This window comes from Garra rufa, chromosome 20 (genome assembly GCF_049309525.1).
Source record: "Garra rufa chromosome 20, GarRuf1.0, whole genome shotgun sequence".
NCBI classification, from domain to species: Eukaryota; Metazoa; Chordata; class Actinopteri; order Cypriniformes; family Cyprinidae; genus Garra; species Garra rufa.
In genome coordinates this window covers 23,188,842-23,207,192 of record NC_133380.1, presented here as the reverse complement: position 1 = coordinate 23,207,192, position 18,351 = coordinate 23,188,842, and the positions used below count along the sequence as shown (strand labels likewise).

At 35.8% G+C, this 18,351-nt stretch overlaps 1 protein-coding gene across 2 annotated transcripts in view; it reads right to left on the bottom strand.

The window, feature by feature from the left end:
• tafa1b (TAFA chemokine like family member 1b) overlaps nucleotides 1–18,351 on the bottom strand; it is a 246,449-nt gene that overhangs the window by 55,942 nt on the left and 172,156 nt on the right. The gene's annotated exons all lie outside the window — the stretch shown is intronic.

The following is an 18,351-nucleotide window of genomic DNA, read 5'->3' as shown; positions in this document are numbered from 1 at the left end:
TGGATTTCCATGAAGATGGGAATGGCTTGTCATAAGGAATAGGTTCTTTATGGCTCTGTCCTATAGTGAAAGCTTTAAAATCCATGCTATAGTTCATTGATCCAGTACTGGCCCAGCAGACCCTTAGATGAATGTTTTCATCTTGGTTTTTGACTGTTCAGAAAACGAGCTGACACACAAAATGAAAAATTGTGGACCACTACAACATTCGCAAACAAACAGCCATTAAAATGTGCAGTGATATTCTGACAAAACATTCACCTCCTGGAGGTAATTTAATGTTTTAGCTTCTTCTCAGCCACAAGCGTTTGTGAGCAGAGGAAGACAGTTTAAAGAGCATAACAAGCCTTAAACACAGCAAACTGCTTAAACTGTCAATCTATTTGAAACTGCAATTCAACTCAGAATCAGCATAAACAACACCCGTCTAGGCGCTTAAAGTAGAATGTGTTCCAGACTCAAAATTCCCAGGAACCAATGAGTGCCCTCTAATTTTAGGAATAGAGTTCAAGCAGGAACAGCGAAAGAACATCCAGAACCCAAGTCCAGAACAATCCTTTTTGTACATGGCCTGACCTAAAAAGCTCTTCTTAGAAGTTAGGTCATGACACTGGCACATAAAAAACAAAATATGAGTATAAAGAAAATAAAAAAAACATGTATTTCAGTGGCTTAGAGAAAAGGCATGATGTAATAGAGGTTACAATGCAAAATTTTATTTAGACTAAATAAATAAAAAATATTTCAGTAGTTAAAAAAAAAAATAATGTCACTTTCTAAATGAAAAAAATAAAATAAAAATCTAAATAAAGATAAAATATACAACATAAATAGGAATATGAAACAGAAAAAATGAACTCAGTGGCTTACAGAAAAGACATAATAATGCTTTCTAAATAGATTAAAATAAAAAAATCGAATACAAAAGTACCGCTATCAGACGATTAATTGCGATAAATCACATTCAAAATTAAAGTTTTCGTTTACATAATATAAATATGTGTGTACTGTGAATATTTGTTATGTATGTATATAAATATACTTGTATGTATATATTTAAGAAAAAAAATGTTTATTTATTAAACATAAAATATAAAAAATACAATTTTATAGCGATATGAGTGAGATTGTGGCTGTCATACGCTGTCAAATGCGGCTTCACTAAGCTCAACAGCTCTAGCCCAAGCTGTGATATAAACGAAACGCTATTTTAAAAGGGGGCGGGACTGCTGGATATGTCCTGCCCGAATCTTCTGGCTTTAGTTGAAATTATATTGGATATTGATATATTGGAGGTCACTGATCACACTTGCTTGTGCATGACATCACTGCTTGTGGGCTCTAGCACAAGCTGTGATATATAAACGAAACACTATTGGCTATTTTAAAAAGGGGGCGGGACTGCTGGATATGTCCTGCCCTATCTTCCAGTTTTAGTTGTAATTATATTGGATATTGATCTATTGGAGGTCACTGATCACACTGGTTTGTGCATGACATCACTGCTTGTGGGCAGGGCCCCGACTCAAAATTCTTTGCAACTTACTCTGGATGAAATGTTTAGTTGATTTGCGACTGATTGTCCCAATGTTTGGCATATGTTTAATGCCTTACCACATTTTAGTATCGTGAGCTAAACAACTAGTCCTTAAAACTCTCTTTGCCCATAACTGCTTCTGTTATGAATCTTGCAGCTGCTCAGAGATAAATCAGACTGCAAAGAACATTTACAGAGCACATTTATTCAGTGACAATAAAAAGCTGTTCAGTATATCTGTTTTATGTGCACGTCACTGGCTCAAATCACAAACAATGTGACACAGAAAGGTCTATTTCCTCGCACGGCATCTCATTGAGTTTGACTGTAATGACTTGAGGTGAGTCTAATGGAAGCTAATAATAGGTTTACGTACCGCAAGGAGTCTTTCATTGGGATTTAATGCTTTTTACATCCTGTGGCAGCAGACGTATATGTGTGTGGCTGTGTTTGCTGGTTTATTCTGTATGTGTGTGACGGTGAGAGATCAAGAGTGAGGCCAGAAAGGTAGCTTTTTGCACAACCATCAGACAGGTGGACATTAAACCATCCTGCACTGGCACCATCTGTGCTCAGAATGAGTGTGGGGTAATGACGCCTCCGGACTGCGAGCTAGCGTAATGCTGAATTTCTTAGAGGACAAATGGCCATTCCAGCCCTGCTGCTGAGGCTAAACTCATTCACACCATGTTTCTGTTAGCTACAGGTAATCACTACTCCATCACCTGCGTGGATGTATGTGTGTGAGAGAGTACGGGCAGAGGTACATCTGTTTGCTGAGTTTTTGTGAGTTAAAGGGATATTCCACCCTAAAAAAGAAACTGTCTTTGTCCAGACATTGGACTTCCATTGCATGGACAAAAAACACTGAGATAAATGTCTTTGTGTTCCACTTTGTTTTCACTTGTAAACATTGCTTGATCTGTGAATTTTTTTCCTGATTCAGACAAAATAACTTTTTTTTTTTTTACTGAAGAAAGCAATATTATCGATAGAGGACTTTTGTTTTAGCTGTAAGCTAATTTTAAAACGTCTTTTAAAATGTGAATTAGCTTGCAAACACACAGCTTTTAACATTACAAGGCTTTAATTGATGGATGTTTTATCAGCTGTTTGGACTCTCATTCTGACGGCACCCATTCACTTGCATGGCCTGAGGGTGAGTACATTTCTGGTGAATTATTCCTTTAAGGTAAGTAAAGTTAAAAAAACATAGTAACACTTTAGACTAGGTAACACTCTTTCACTATTTACTACGACTTTTCCCTCAATACATTTCTAATTTAAGTATCTTATTATTAGTTAGTAATGTAGTTGTTAAATTTAGGTATTGGGTGGGATTAGGGATGTAGAATAAGGTAATGTAGAATAAGGCATTAATATGTACTTAATTAGTACTAATAAATGGCAAATATGCTAGTAATATGCATACTAGTAAGCAACTAGTTAAGAGACCATAAAATAAAGTGTTACCAAAAATGGAATACTAGTAAAATGAACTTTCTTCTTGTTTCTCTTTCACTTTTTCTCTCTCTTTTTCTCCCCTGAGGTTATGTTGGAGGTGGGTCACATCAATCAGTGTAACTCTGTTCATTCTCCCATCAGGCCTTTCTAGACCCGAGGTCATTACAGTAGCGCACATAGAGATTACCTTTAAGAGAATCAATGCTTTAGTGTTTTTGGTGAGTCAAAGGCTAATTAAAAGCACGGTAATGAAGGAGTGTGGAATGGAGCACTAGGGCAAAGGGTTCAGAGTAATTAAAACAGCTCTGACACACTTTATTCGAAGCAACTTTGTTCCTCTCGCTGCCTACATGGCATTCATTATTGCATGTGGATATAGATAGCAACAAATAAAGAGAGTATAAAACATTAGAATTCATTATTATTAATAGCCAACCTCAAAAGAAAGACTGAGGCTAGTTGTCATTTTTTATTCCAGTTAAAGGATTTGTTCACGTCCAGAATGAAAATTTCCTGATAATTTGCTCACCCCCTTGTCATCCACAATGATTATTTCTTTCTTTAGTCGAAAAGAAATTAAGGTTTTTAAGGAAAAAATTCCTGGATTTTTCTCCATATAGTGGACTTCAATGGGGATCAACGGATTGGAGGTCCAAATTGCGGTTTCAATGCTGCTATAAAGGGTTTTTACACAGTCTCCGCCAAGGAATAAAGGTTTAAAGGCACAATATTTACGTTTTTTTACCAAGTTAAAAATGTTTAAAAATGTATATACTTTTTAACCACAAAAGTGTTGAAAAGGCCACGTGTATGGTTAGCTCTTCGTCTGTGTACTTCGGTTCAAAAAGGTAGGGTAGGGTGAAAAACTCATATCATTTTCTCCTCCAACTTCAAAATCGTCCAACATCGTTGTATTACCTTTTTTTGTAAAGGACGTTTGACTGTCTTTGCATGTTTACACGTGACCTTACCAACGTGATTACGTAATGCAAAAAATTCCGTAAAGTCCAGCTAGTGCGAAATGAGCATTTGTGGTTAAAAAGTATATACATTTTGATTTCTTTTTAGAAAGTGCATGATTGTTTCATTAGATAAGATCTTTATTCCTCGGCTAGGATTTGAAGCTGCATTGAAACTGCAATTTAGACCTTCAACCTGTTGATCCCCATTGAAGTCCACAATATGGAGAAAAATCCTGGATTGTTTTCCTCAAAAACCTTCATTTCTTTTCGATTGAAGAAAGATATGAACATCTTGAAAGACATGGGGGTGAGTAAATTATCAGGAAATTTCAAGTGAATGAAAAAATCAAGTGAATGAATTCTTTAACCACTCAGTATTTTTTAGAGATGGTTTATTATTATTATTATTATTTTTTTAAATAACAAACAATGACAAAATGACTACAAATGTTTAAACTAAAGTCAACAGCTAAATGATAATCATATAACAATATCTGCATAACTTATTCATGCTGCAATGCATTTGGGATATCAGAAACCCTCAATATTTCAGCAGCATTGTTCAGTTTATTACTTATTCATACAACTGACAACTTTGACTAGTCAGGACAACATTTGGGGGAATTCTGATTGTCAGGTTTTTATGTAGCTTCAAATGATTCATATTCTTATGGGAGCCTGTTTCGTCTTTTTTTTCGTACTTTTTAACTTTTTTTGTGAGTTTACATCTTGCAGAGTTTTTTCTCAGAATTGCATGATACAACTCGCATTTGCGAGTTATAAAGTCTATAAACTATTATAAAGTAACTTATAAAGTATATAAACTCACACTGGTGAAAAAAAAAACTCAGAATAGTGAGATTTAAACTCGCAGTTCTTAGAAAGTCGGAATTGCGAGATATGAACTTTGACTTAAATGTGAATTTGTACCTCACATTTCTGACTTTTTTCCTCACAACTGCGAGTTTATATCTCAAACGACTACCCCCCACGGTGATACCGGTATTACCGGTGTTGTCACACGTCGATTTCACAGCCCTACACTCTTAAAAATAAAGGTGCTTTGAAAGGTTCTTCAAGCAATGCCTTAAGAACCATTTTTGGGTCCACCAAGAACCATTCAGTCAAAGGTTCTTTAAAGAACCATCTCTTTCTTACCTTTTTTATAATCTGAAGAACCTTCTTTCGCCACAAAGAACCTTTTGTGAAACAGAAAGGTTCTTCAGATGTTTAAGGTTCTTTATGGAACCATTTAGAGAACAAAGGTTCTTCTATGGCATAGTGAAGCACCTTTATTTTTAAGAGTGTAGTGGTTAGTTCTTTGTCTGTGTACTTCGGTTTAAAAAGGACGGGTAAGGCGAAAAACTCATTTTCTCCTCCATTTTCAAAATCGCCCAACATTGTTTTTTTTTTGTAGAGGACGTTTGACTTTCTTTGCATGTTCGCTTTGTAAACACTCGGTTAGTACTTACCAACGTGATTGTGTAATGCGTGAAGTCCAGCTAGTGCAAAATGAGCATTTGTGGTTAAAAAGTATATACATTTTCATTTCTTTTTAAAAAATGATGATCATTTCTCTAGATAAGATCTTTATTCCTCGACTGGGATCGTGTAGAGCCCTTTGAAGCTGCATTGAAACTGCAATTTGGACCTTCAACCTGTTGATCCCCATTAAAGTCCACTATATTGAGAAAAATCCTAGATCCTAGACTAAATCATTTCTTTTTGATTGAAGAAAGAAAGACATGAACATCTTGAATGACATAGGGTGAGTAAATTATCAGGAATTTTTTATTCTGGAAATGAACGAATTATTATTTGGTTTGGATTATTTATTTTTTATGTATGTACATTAAATCCAAGCTTTCACTATGAGATTCTCCTGTAACAGTTCAGTATATAATATCCTCACACTTGCTCATTTGTAAACTGGTGCGGTTCAGTGATAACAAGAAATACACGACAAGCCGGATAACAGGAAGAGACATGTGAATGTTCTTTTGACTTGTTTTCACCTTGTGGTGACAAGAATACAGAGTGTCATACCTGACAATCTGATGCATGTGCACCTGTGATTTTTTACAAGGACAATTACCTGAGTCTCATACCCATCACATGATTAACGCCGGTCATGATAGGGCTTGTAATGTATAGACTGCGAGAGAGAGAGAGGGGGTAGTCAGAGGAGTGGTTGAGAGAGCTGGAGAGAAAATGCTCTGATTGGAAATTACTCTAGTGTGGAGAGGTACTCATTCTCAAATGGCACCCATTAAACTGTAATGTATTGCACAGGCAAAGCACACAACAGTGCAGCTAACCAGCATAATTCGGAGTTTCCATCAAACACGGCTTAATTACAGCGCAGCCTGGAGGAAAGTGATGCTATAAATGCTCATATTTTCTGAAGTTTGCAAACTATTTAATCTTTAACAAATTCTTTCTTGCCAGTCAAAATTGTTGAGGGACCCAGGCTCAGACTGAGCAAACAAATGAACAAGAACAAGACAAATGGAAGTACTTCATCAGTCTGAATCCACAGGATGAAAAGTAATTACTAACCCTTACATTTTTTTTTCTAAATCATCAAAAAGGTTGATAAGGAAAGATAAAATAATGTGCGTATATGTAAAAATACAGATAATATGTGACCCTGGACCACCAAACACGGCTAAGTAGCACATATTTGTAGCAATAGTCAACAATACACTGTATTGTCGATTTTACTTTTATGCCAAAAATCATTAGGATAATAACTAAAGATCATGTTTTAATGAAGATATTTTGTATATTCCTAGCATAAATATATTAAAACGTAATTTTTGATTAGTAGTATACATTTCTAAGAACTTCATTTGGACAACTTTAAAGGTGATTTTCTCAATATATATATATATTTTTTTGCACCCTCAGATTCCAGATTTTTAAATAGTTGTATCTTGACCAAAAATCTTGTACATAAATGAAAAGCTTATTTATTCAGCTTTTTTTGATGTATAAATCCAAAAATGTACCCTTATGACTGGTTTTGTGGTCCAGGGTCACATATATAGATATTCTTTAAAAAAAAAAAATCATAAAATATACTATTCAAAGAGCAGCTAAGCAGCTATGCAAATATATCTCACACTATGACAAGAAATAATTGATGCTGAAATATTTTACTCTTTGGCCATATATTTCTAGGTCAGATGTACCCATTTAATATCAACCAACACAAACCATACATACGATTTTTTGTTTCCCTTTCAGTAAATCCAACTCAGTCTGGTTCAATAATGCATTTAGAGGCTTTTCTTATTGATTAGCATCAGAAATTAAAATCAGCAACACATCTCCCTACAACAAGCTTCATCAAAGGGAATATGAATCAGCTGTTATCTTGCATTTATGTTTAATAGCTCCGGCTTTCAGGGCTGGCAGTCGATATTTAACTTTTCATCTTTAAATCACCAATCTGAATTCCAATCCTGCATTTAAAAGCAGTGCGTACGCACTTCTCACAGCTTAAAACGCAGCCAAAAGCCTTTTTTCCAGCTCTGTGGAATCATAAGATAACTCTCGACATGTTACTCCCTCTGGGCTGACATTAATTTTTCTCACATGACATATTTATAAAAAATGTGCTGGGAAATGAAGCGTGAATGGTACAAAGACCGAATGCAGAGTTGTCTGGAGGAATCTTATAGCTCGCATTGGCCGGGAAGGTTATCTGTAAACACAAATCATACAATCTGAGAATCTCTTGGAGGGGTTTTTCTAACACAGAACAATAAGACGCCGTCTGCATATTATGAGCCTAACATTTATTATTATTGCACTGCATGTGAAAGTGTTACAAATGTATCATTGCATGTTGCGGATAAATGCTTGTTGTTGTGTCATCCTGTGCACAATAGCAAACAAACATATGCACAATTGTGACAAGCAGTTAAATTCAGACATAACTGCAGTGTAAAAAAAAAAGCAGTTTATGGGACTTTTTGAGTCACAAATGCTGGAAGCCCGTTTCCGCCACTGAATAAAAAATAAAAAAAGGTAATTGTGACTTTTTATCCCACAACTCTTTTTTTTTTGTCTTTTTAATTGTAATATAAACTTGCAATTGCAAGAAAAAAGTCAGAATTGTGAAATACAACTTCGCATTTGTGAGTAAAAAAGTCAAAGTTTATTTTAAATCTCAATTTGCAATTGGGAGTTTATATCAAGCAAACTTATATCATACAAACTTATATCATACAAATCTGGGGAAAAAAGTAGAACTATTAGTTTATATCTCACAATTCTGACTTTATAACTCGCAATTGCAAGTTTATATGTCAGAATTCTGAGAAAAAGTCAGAATTGCGAGCTTAAATAACTAAATCTAACTACTTTCTACTTTAACATTTTACATTTACTTCAATGTGTTTCTTTGTAATGATTCATGAATTGTACCATTTCTGAGTGAAATTTTTTTCTACACCAATTGTGAATCTGTTTACTGTGTTACTAATTAAAAATTTGCTGAAAAAGGTATTTCCGTGTCAACTTAACCAAAGGTCGCTGGCTCAAATTTTTGATTTTGCTCATTTTTTCCCACTGAAGAAACATGTACAGTGATAAAAGCCAAAATATTAAATGTCATGGATGGAGATTTACTGACCATCAGTGCATTTTTAAAACTCAGACAGGTATGTTCTATGCACATTGTTTTGAAACAGGGAAACAAGACACAATTCTAATTTCCTCATTTATTCTTCAAACATTGTTTTTTTTTTTTTTTTAATAAAATAAGTATCTGCTGTATACAAAGTGATCAACATTTGATTTTCAGCCACTGAAAATAGGTAATATTCAACAATCTGGACATGGAGCATCATTGAGATTGCAGTATCTCTGGGACTTGAAAATTAAGATTCCGAAAGAAAAGTTTATTAAGAACTAAAATCACATTGCATATCTTTAATAATTCTTCAATTTTAGGCACACAAATTTTGGAAAATGGATATTTATGGAAATCAGACAGATACGTTTATCGCAGTTGTTTTGACAGAAGAAAACAAGATACATATCTAGTTTCAACATAATTTGTTCTTCAGACATTCCTCTTTAAAAGAAAAGAAGTATTGTATTTTTGCAAAGTGACCCACATTTGGTTTTTGAACTTTTTTTTTTTTTTTTTTTAAATTTTAACAATTTAATCTTGGAGCCATGTTCAAATTCTAATATCTCTGGAACTGAAACATACAGGGACTTAAAAATTAATATGTCAAAAGGAAAGTTTGTTAAGATCTAATATCTAAAAGACATTTAAGATATCCTTAATACTTTTAGATTTACAGACATGCAAACTTTGGAAAAACAAACTCTATTCTAAATGAGTACCACTGGCACATATTGTAACAGAGATTTACTAACAGATCTACCAATTTCTGTGTAAAAATAACATTATGATGCTGCCATCTTTCTGAAGTCATTTTTAACCCCCTGTATTTTGCCTCTGAATCTCAGAATCTCCCTCTACAAAATGGTTAATTACTCAGTTAATAATTATCCATGGCATGTAATATTTTGGCTTTCATCACTATGCATGTCTGTCTTTCTTCAGAAAAAAAATATTAGCAAAATCAAACATTTGAGCCAGGAAAGTTTTTGAAATTTGGTTGATTTGACACGGAATGACCCATCTGTGGTTCTTCTTTGAATGAATTGGCTAAATTAGGTTTTTGCATGTAGCGAATGAACAAATTTATGTTGACAGAACTTACGTAGTGGCTTTTTAAAGAACCTAAAAATCTGAATGCATAAAGTTGAATTTTTAAGTTTTCTCAACAACACTGTGGCCAGGTCATAGACCAAACTAGTCTGTTGTGTTCTTATGAAGCTGCACAAATGGCTTTGACTTGCACTTTTTTGCTCATGCAAAAAAGGATGCACATTTCCTGCCTGATATAATCTCAAGTAGCTCCTCAGAGCCCTGAGAGTGACTCAGCGGAGACTCGGAGTCAACATCAACATGTATGAATAGCCAAAGGACCCATTGGTAAATGCGTTAGAAAAAGGCAGTTTGAAGCTAAACACGGTTCATCGTCCCGCTGCAAATGTATCGCCTGTCTCAGAGCATTTCCACAATGTCAGGATAGCTTTAAGAAACAAATGATTCACGCAAACGAACATGACATGTAGCTGTTTCCCTGAATTTTCCAACAGCTGTAAAATATCTGTGTGTTTTTAGTCTATACACCCACTCACAGACTCATATGAATGTCTGTGACCTCCTTTTAGTATACATACCCAGAATCCCCTGCAGCTGAGGTCTGCCTCCCCTGAGAGGCGAAACAAGCAAACACATACAAGTAAATACACACCAGCCAGTGGACACATGCGCCAGTGGGTGCTCGGATCAGAGAAACGCGCACACTCATTCAAACATAGCCTGAAGCAAACAGAATAAGAGAGCGCAGAGAAGCTGGGTATATTTCAGACGGAGTCAATGACCTCGTCGCAGCTGAGCAACACAAGTCTGGCCTGTTTATTTACGTGTACACACATCACTTTATCTCTCCGTTTCCCCTAACTGTAGTGCCGACAGCATGTATGGGAGCTTTACACATCATACTAAACAAAAAACAAATAACTCAAGAGTAAAGCAGGTGTAGAATCTAGTTGTAGATGCTGAAATCAAGAAGTCAAGGATGTACTTTTTTTTCTGTTGAAACTGTTAAAGGAATACATTTATAGAGCAGGTGTGTGAATGGTATTGCAATTAATATATAAGATTACATATTTAAATGTAATACATAAATAAATACATTTACATTTCTTTTAAAGGGCACAGTAAAGTCCCCAGTGTTAAATCAACACTGCTCAGAGTACATATGGTCCCACTCCCAGATAGTGTTAAAGTAACACTGAAGCAGTGTTAAAGTTAACGAGATAATTAGGTGATTAACAAAGTGATGATTGATCATTATTGAAGACACCTGATGTTAATAAGCAGAATCACCAAAGGAGAAAAACAACATTTTTAAGCAACCATTATAGTGGTCAATGTTTGCATTAGTTGGCCTCTTGACCCTTAAATCTTTAACTCTAGATTTTGTTTGGTTGCTGTGTTTGAGTTAAAACAGCCAGACATAAGCTCATGTCATCAGGTGATGATTGTGTTTTAACATATTCATTGTTTGACATGAATCACCTAGTGTCTGATCTCTTCATTTTTTTTTTTTGCTTATTGTAATAGTTTTGACAAGCCACAGAAGATCCAGCACTTCTTATTTTTCTTTTTTAGAAAACATTTTTTTACAATCTGTTGAAGAAAGAGGTGTTTCACATCGGCACACATAGACATCAAGAACCAGCCCATGAATCTCAACAATGGTGACAAACGGCATATTCAGATAAACAGATCAACTCTGAACTCTAATCATTTATTCATGCCGCAATGCATGATGGGAGTCATGGATGAGTTCTGATTGGATGCAACACGCTTTTTGATGGTCACCGTTGTTGTGATGCTCACGCTGATTCTTCATGTCTGTGTGTCTAAATTATAACAAACTTTTTTTTTCATCATCTGTCTGATTATGCCAAAACTGATTGCTCTTTTGATCATAGTTTCATGTAAACTGAATGTAAAACCTACGTCAAATTCTCAAGTCACTACTTGATTACTATGTCAAGCACAGACAAAGCCACCTGATGACTTTTGCTCTTGGCTTGTCTGGCTGTTATAACTCAGTAATCGCAGCCAATCAAAACCTAATATTGAAGATTTAAGTGTCAAGAGTCCAACTAATGCAAACATTGACCACTATAATGGTTGCTTAAAAATGTTGGTTTTCTCCTTTGGTGATTCTGCTTATCAACATCAGGTGTCTTCAATAATGATCAATCATCACTGCGTTAATCACCTAATTATCTCGTTAGCTTTAACACTGCTTCAGTGTTAACTTTAACTCTGCTTCGGTGTTACTTTAACACTATCTGGAGTGGGACCATATGTACTCTGAGCAGTGTTGATTTAACACTGGGGACTTTACTGTGGGGTCATCCGGTGCCACATGCACTTTTACAAGCAGTTTGAACTGAAATGTGTGTTGGGAGTGTGTGTACACAACCGCCCTAGAATGAGAAAGATCCGCCCAGTAGTTTTCTTTTAATTAAGTAAAATAATTTGCCTCTTCTCATATCGAGCCGTTCTCAGATGCCTGTCGTTGTGGCGTAATGACGAGAGAGGCCGCTCCTGCGATAGTTGATAGACAGCAGTGTTTTAGCATAGACCCACCCTGAGTGAGAAGTAAACTGACAGCACTGAGGGAATGTGACCGCTGATCTATCTAAATGTTTACGTGAATCATTTCTCACCATACTGCTTTATAAACGAGGGTCAGCATAAAGCTTAGCTTTGTAAGGCTAGATGGTTTAAAACGGTGTCTGTTAATGATTAAGATGTAACGTTAACGCAATACCTGCAAAAGTGTTTACTAGAGTTGGGGTACTCGGACTTGTACTCAGACTCGAGTCCAGTCTCGAGTACAATTTTTAGAGGACTCGGACTTGTCACAGACTCGAGCTTTTCGGACTCGGGAATTATTGCCGAGTCCAGGGACAGTTGATGGAAATTTTACTGACTTGGCACGTGTTTTAAAGTCTTGCCAGTACTTGAAAGCCTGCCTCTCAGTCAGCGCGCAAATGCTGAATTAAGTTCTCTTTTGCATCTTATTGCTACACACTTACACGAAAAGTAATGTCAAAATGCACCGTCTTGGAGAGTATTCATGTAAATGCTATCGGTTTTGTGTTGAGTGAATTTGATCTAAAACAGGGATGCTCAATCCTGTTCCTGGAGATCTACTATCCTGCAAAGTTCAGCTCCAACCCTGATTAAACACACCTGAACCAGCTAATTAATCTCTTAGGTAGCACTTGATAATTACAGACAGCTGTGTTGGAGCAGGGCTGGAACTAAAGTCTGCAGGTAAGTGGATCTCCAGGAACAGGATTGGTCACTCCTGATCTAAAATATATGAAAATATATAAAATATATCTGTACGTCTGGTCTTAAAGCAACAGCAACGTAAACCTGCTGCCGCAGACTGCGTCATAATCAAACAACAAAATATAAAGAGAAAATCACTCACTGTGCTTGATTGAAGCAGTTGAGTAACTTTATTGAGAATAATCTATATTTATTGTATAAGGTGAAGAGTGTAGAGTGTTTTATTTTTACATTTATTACTTCATTAAATGTTTGTAGTAGGCTATTTCTGTGGTAGCCTTTACTGTATAGATCAATCTGAAAAACTTATAAAACTATTTCATTTGTATTTTGATTAATATATTTATTTATCCTTTTGCTTGTAATTAATCATACGACTGTTTATTTTCCTTCAATAAGCTTGAGAATGTTTTATTTACTTACTTTGGTGTGCATTATTTTCTAATAATTCAACGGCCCGTTGTCAACATACCAATTTGAAGTAGACATTACAGTTATGTCACTTGCAGCTACGTGCATTTTGGTGGCAGAAAAATACTATTTAAACCTATAACATTTTACATTTACCTATTTTATCTCACAATTCAATTAATAATTTTTTTTAATGTCATTTATATGTTGTATTTAAGACTTTAGAACTCAATTTAACTCAACAATAGCAAGTTTGTCAGTTCTGACGAAAAATATAAACTCATGATTTTAGCTGAGAGGAAAAGGGAGAATGTCTTTTCTTATCAGAATTGTGAGATATAATCTCGGAATTGAGAAAATAAAGTCAGAATTTTGAAAAAAAAAAAATATATATATATATATATATATTCTTTTATTCCATGGCTTCCATGGACCGCTACTTGAAAACGGTCATTAACCCTCACAGCTTCATTTTCATCTAAGAAAAATATGTCCCCCCACCAGCTGTCCATCTCTTCACCTCCCTCTCCCTTTATCCCAGATTCATTCTTTTACTTGTAGGTACAGTCCTGTCCTGCCCTATCATTTTTTTTTTCACATTCTAAAAGCTGTTTCACTTATGAAATATGTCATAATATCAAGTCAGTCATAACTTCTGTTACATGACTTTAAGTTTGCTGAGCAGGACACTAATTATGAGATGGTGTGAAATCAAAAATCAAAATGGCAATATGCAAAAGAGGTTTGCTTTTGTTACATTTAAATTGTCATTGCCTTATTCTAGTTGTAAAAATTAAAACAATGGTAAGATACTGACAAACAGTAGTTTTTAGTTGGACTCGGACTTGAGTCCGACTCGGCCCATTTTGGACTCGGACTCGACTTACGTGGACTCGACCCAACACTAGTGTTTACAGCCCGCAACTGCACATGAGTAAAGACTATAACACTCACATTTATGTATTTCAATATAAGGACGGGGTAAGTTATGTTAACCGATCACTTTTTTGCTCTTGTTCAATCAGCTATACCTCAGTAAACACATCGCGTTCCTGTCTTTACCACAGTAAACACACCGCGTTCAGCTCTGTACCACAGTAAACACACCGCGTTCAGTTCTGTAACACAGTAAACACACCGCGTTCCTGTCTTTACCACAGTAAACACAGTAAACACATCGCGTTAGTCTCCACAGTAAACACAGTCAACACAATGCGTTTGTCTCTCTCAGTACTCTACTCTGCCAGTACATACAAAGATAAATCAAAGTGACATTAATGCTGCGTTCCAGGCAGGTTTTTTAACTGGTAAATCACCACTTCAAACCACGACTTTGTAGCGTTCCAGGCAAGTCAAACCAAACTGCCTGGGCACATTTATGAATTATTATTATTTTTATATTATTATTAATTTGATTGCAACGTTATATTGTCCTGAGCTCTATTTTTTCACTGTGTACTACTTGCATAAACACCGCACCAATTAGGGCTGACTTTGTTGTTTGGCGGGCTATGTTATGTCAGAACTCATAACTGGGAGTACATCGATCTAGTACGAGTTCACGAGTTGGAAGTCACGGGTTTGACTGCCGTTCCAGTGAACTTTCACTGGTAGAAGGTTGGAAAAACACGGGTTAGGGGTTGCCTGGACACGGCATAAGTTCACTAACCATTCAGACAGCTCCAGTATAAGCCGTAATTGCCGAATTTATTTGCCGGTGTCATCTTATTTCAGTTCCAACTCAGGTTTTTAAATTACATTTTCAATGGATAGGGTTGTACAGTGTCTTCAAAGCCCCCCCAAGTGCCATTTCCCCCCCAAACTATACAACTATAACCCCAACTGTTGTCTAGGCAACACCCCGTGTGCTATGTAATGACACGCCCCACAGAACTGAGGGGCGGAGTGAGGAGAGGTTAATTTCATTTAAAGGGCCAGGTACTGATATCGCTTGCTGAGAACAGAGGCATTTTTTTACCAGGTAAAATGAGTGTTTTTTTTTTAGAGCTTTCAATTTGATAAAAAAAGTATATATAAAATATTTTTATTGCAAGTATATTTTATTTTTTTATTACAACTAGATGTTGGACAAAAACTGGACAATATTATAATAAATATAAACAATATATAATATAATAAACATTTACATAATTAATTATTTAATATATACAATACATACATACAATTTTTGCTAATATTAATCTAATAATTATTAGAAAATTTTATGTAAACTATTTTTATTTAGCTTTTGTTAAAGTCGGTCTATATATCTACTCCAACAAAATCACTTTATATATGTATTTAAAGTGTAGGTGTTGTACAAAAACAGGACAATATTACAATAAATATAATATAATATAATTCAAATCATTTATGTAAACATTTTAAATAAATGCAAAGAGAATTTTCGTCAGCTCTAAATGTTATTTAATTTTTTTAAGAACCAACAGCCTGGTTCTACCATCTTACTGAGCGCTCAAAAAAGGCCTTATGTGCACACGCCATCCCTGCTGCATCCAGACTAGTCGTAAAAAGTAATGGAACTGGTAATTACACCAAAATAAATGGGCTCTATCAATCCTTAATGAGTGTCACAAAATAGCTATACATGACCCGCGCTGTCTTACGGAGACCCCAGCACCCAAAGTTACTATCAATACAAACACTACCATGAAATAACCACAGCCTGCTGGGACTTTTGCAACAGGCCTTATTAAGAAAACTGCAGAAAAGGGGGAAAAATTATGGCTTGCACATCATAGGTGTACAACAAACCTTATATTTACATTAGAGCGTTGTGAGGTTACACCGAGGCCAACACCTGACGGTGCATCATGGGATGCCTGTTACTCTAAATGGAACTGCAACATTCACAGATCTTTCTAGACATTTGGGACATTGAATTTGAACTGGGACGCTGCTGTGAGGAACTGGGGAGAACTCAAAACTGATCTGCAAGATGAGGAATAACACCATGTCAATAGACTTAGAGCACGTTTATAATACAACTACCTATTTTACACACTTTCTAAAACAAAGCAGACAGCACATGCAAATAAACAGTGTTATCAGTAAGTGTGAATTCCCCTCTTGACAAGCAGCAGAATGAACGAATTTTAAGTTTGCATGTCAAAATTTGAAGTCTTCTGATCCATAATATGGCGCATAATACATCAGTTCTCATTTCAGATATAAAACTTTCTTTATTCTCAGCTCTTGATATTGATTCAAACCACTGAAGCTGCCTTTTTGACCCTGCATTAACAAAACAAAAGGCACATGTCTGATCTGAATGTCTATTCATAGCTCTACAAGAAGCGTCAGTGGTGAAAAGAGAGACAGAACGCGCTTGACAAGAGATGAACACTGACAGTGCCAAATAAAGGGGAAATCAGAAACGTGGTGCAAAATCTTCTTGCATTTAACTTACAAATGCAAACCTGTAGTTATACATGCTCACTTTGAATATGCAAAAGCATGAAGTTATTAGATAAGTCAAATCAGACACACATTTGTGTTTGTGAACTGAGCCCAAATCACTGAAGACTGAACTTTTTGTAGAGAAATAGCCAATCAATGTAGTATAAACCATTTTAATTGTTTGAATAATGTTAGACACATTACTTTGAATCATATAATGGTGTGAATTTGTTGACATTTGAGTTTTGACACCCACTCAAAGTTAATATCCAGATCACTTTATGGTTTGCTCATAGTTGTCTCTCTACATTAGGTTGGGATATGAGAAAGTAATGTTATATCGAACAAATTTATAGCTACATATTAACTTTAAATGTCAAACAAAAAGAGGCCAAACTTATGAAAGAAAAAAAAAACAATGCTTCACCAATCGGCCATACTGGAGACACTGAACGAAACTCTCCTATTTTGCTGATTATTGCTGCTGAAAATGGTCAATTATTGTCATGTTTGGGCTGTACTAATCTGTCAGACCAGAAAAAAACATTTGGAGTGCTACAGACTGCCAAAAGTTATAACAAATTAAGGAGAAGAGTACAAAAAACTGAGGATTCACGAGTTCGCCCTTACATCTAATCTGCTTGAGCGAGCATTAAGCATATTTTGGCGTGCTGTCCGGGGAAGGGTTCCGGGCCGGAATACAGGCCGGAACCAGAGAACTCCCCCCGATAGTGTAGGATCGAAACAGATTAGAAGTGGGGAGTAGGGGTGGAGGAGGGATGCCAAGAAACTATCGCTGGATGGAGGTAAGACGGCTGGTAATATATAGAGGATGCGCTGATTGAATGATTGGTTAAACAGGTTGCACCTGTGCCGAATGGGTTGATTATCTGATCGTGCTCCTCCTGAACCTTGTTTAATCAAACATCATATAAAAGGCGTTTGTGGTTGGCCAAACTGAACCAGGATTTCCAGGGCAAGAATCTTGACAACATTCATGTTTGTTCATATCATTTCCAGTCAGGTAAGTGAAATATTAGGCTAATATCTTAATTTATACTGATTGTACTTATCTTTACCATTAACTTTAGTTTGTCAAAATATTGCGCCCTTTCCTGCTTACTAAGTCCTTCTCTATATGTTTTAGCAGCTTCCACACGTTATTTCCGTGGTTTAGACAGCATAACATAGTTAGCAGAACAACGTATTCAGTAGTACATTATCCATACAATCCATGCTGCTGTTTACATCCGAGTATCTCCAGTATAGCCGTGCATCCGTGATCCATAATCAAATTGTGACGTAAGTGCAAACCCTCTTTAGAACAACATTCTTAGGCTACGTTCACACTGTCCGTTTTTGGGATTTTTACTTACAGGTGTGAGTCTTTCACCTTTTACTCCTTAATCGAGGGCATGATTCAAGCAGGCTAAGTGGTCGTAAAAAAAATAGTCACACTTGTGCTCTTCGGTCTAAAATGACCGACCATAGGAAATGAATGGGAAATCGACAAAAATACAAATATTCAGAGAATTTTTGTGTGTACAATCTACAAATCCTCCACAATGCTGAAAAAA